Source organism: Arachis ipaensis, chromosome B9 (genome assembly GCF_059453495.1).
Source record: "Arachis ipaensis isolate K30076 ecotype BB chromosome B9, ASM5945349v1, whole genome shotgun sequence".
Classification (NCBI taxonomy): Eukaryota; Viridiplantae; Streptophyta; class Magnoliopsida; order Fabales; family Fabaceae; genus Arachis; species Arachis ipaensis.
In genome coordinates, this window is record NC_142444.1 from 33566621 (window position 1) to 33569263 (window position 2643).

Here is a 2643-nt window from a genome sequence, read left to right on the forward strand (position 1 = left end):
CACTGCTTTTTCTTGCTTCAAGAATCATTTTTATGATTTTTCAGATTATCAAATAACATGTCTCCTTTTTCCTTATTCTTCAAGAGCCAACATATTTAACATTCATAAACAACAACTTCAAAAGACATATGCACTGTTCAAGCATTCATTCAGAAAACAAAAAGTATTGTCACCACATCAAAATAATTAAACTAGTTCCAAGGATGAATTCGAAACCCTGTACTTCTTGTTCTTTTGTTTTTAAAACAGTTTTCATTTAAGAGAGGTGATGGATTCATAGGACATTCATAGCTTTAAGACATAGACACTTAAACACTAATGATCATATAGTAAAGACACAAACATAAATAAAACATAAAGCATGGAAACCGAAAATAGAAAACAAATAGACAAGGAAATTAAGGAATGAGTCCACCTTAGTGAGGGTGGCGTCTTCCTCTTCTTGAAGGACCAATGGTGCTTTTGAGCTCCTCTATGTCTCTTCCTTGTCTTTGTTGCTTGATGAGAGAACTTTTGCGTGGTCTAGAAATTTGTGGATAAATCCTCGTTGCAAGTATAGTTTCTAAACCTTCAAAAGTCCTTTCATACAAACGTTTTGGGTGTCACAAGTAACAAACCCCTTAGAAATTGTTAACCGAGTATTCAAACCTCGGGCGTCTTCTCAAGGAACTGCGAGGAAGTATGTTCTTATTATTGGTTATAAAGGTTATAATCGGGGTTTAGAAGGTGAGAAGCAAGTAATTTAAATGACGAGTGAATTAAATGGCAATTAAAAATAAATAATAACTGTAAAAAAACTTTTGGCAAGATAAGGGAAATTAGAAGTCCAACTTAGCTATCCCTCTCAACAATAATGAAAATTGTATCTTAGTTCCAATTGGTCAACCTGTACCAGGGCAAGGAAAGCCAAGGGACTAATTGAATTGACCTTTGAATCCTATTTATTTCCTAAGAAAAGGTTGGGATTACTTAGGTTCAGCTCAATTAGCAAGATAATGATTATCAATTATGTTGAGTTTAATAACTGTTGAGTTACTAAATTCTTAACCAGAACCAAAAGGGGAAAAAGTAAAATTGCTGGAATAATAAAAATATCCTTAGATGGGAAGCAATGGTAACTTAAATCAAAGGGAACAATCATAAACTGAAAATACCTCAAATATCATTAATTCAAATAACTGTCTGTAACATGGAATAATTCGTAAATCAAATTATAATAATCAATTCAAATGTTGGAATAAACAAATAAAAGTAAAACTAAAATAAAAGAACATTAAAACCTGGATCCAGAGTTACTCCCAAAACAAGAAGAAGTCCTAAATCCTAAAAGAGAGAGAGAGAATCTCTCTCTAAACTAAATCTAAATCATGAAAACTAGAAATTGGTGAGCTCTCTTTGAATGGGTGCATTCCCACACTTTATAACCTCTGGTCTATGCTGTATGTACTTGGATCTAGGCCAAAAAGGGCTTCAGAATTCGCTGGGGGCGTATTCTGTAAATTCTAATGCGTGGCCTCTGTCACGCGTCCGCGTGGGTCACGCGGTCGCGTCATTTGGAACTTTTCCTTGCCATGCGGTCGCGTCAGTCATGCGACCGCGTCATATGCATTCTGCTTAAGGCGCGCGGTTGCGTCAGTCATGCGGCTGCGTCGCTGCTTCTTTGCTTCTGGCACGCGATCGCGTCATCCATGCGATCGTGTAAATACCAGTTTCCTTCAAAGCTCCGTTTTGCTTTCTCCTTCCATTTTTGTATGTTTCCTTTTCCATCCTTCAAGTCATTCTGCCTTAGAAAATCTGAAACTACTCAACACACTAATCACGGCATCGAATGGAAATAAAGGTAATTAAAATAATTAATTTTTAAAGCTTAGGAAACATGTTTTTCACAATATGACATAATAAGGAAGAGAAGGTAAAACCATGCAATTAATGTGAATAAGTAGGTGAAGAGTTGAATAAATCACTCTAATTAAGCACAAAAGAACTCATGAAATATGGGTTTATCATTGCTCCTCCCTCATAGCTCTTTGATCTTCTCTAATTTCATGGAGGATGATGGAATGCTCTTGGTGCTCCACCCTTAGTTGTCCCATATTGGAACTTAATTCTCCTAGGGAGGTGTTGATTTGCTCCCAATAGTTTTGTGGAGGAAAGTGCATCCCTTGAGGCATCTCAGGGATTTCATGGTGGGGGATTTCCTCATGCTCTTGTTGAGGTCCATGATCTCTTGTTTGCTCCATCCTTTTCTTAGTGATGGGCTTGTCCTCTTCAATGAGAATGTCTCTGGCCTTAGGTGCCCTAGATGGTTATGGAAAAACAAAAAGCAATACTTTTACCACACCAAACTTAGAAGGTTTGCTCGTCCCCGAGCAAAAGAAGAAAGAAGTGAGTAGAAGAAGAAGAAAATGGAGGAGATGGAGGTGTGTGAATGGTTCGGTCAAGGGGGTTTAGGTGGTTATGATGTGTGAAAAGGAAGGAGTGATGGTTTGAATTTTAGTGGGTGGGTGTAGGTGGGTTGTATGATGGTTTTGGAGGAGTAATGGAGGTGATTGGTGGAGGTTAATTGAGGAAGAATGTTATGAAAAGGTGTGAAGATGAGAGAAGAAGTGGTAGGGATCCTGTGGGGTCCATAGATCCAGTGGG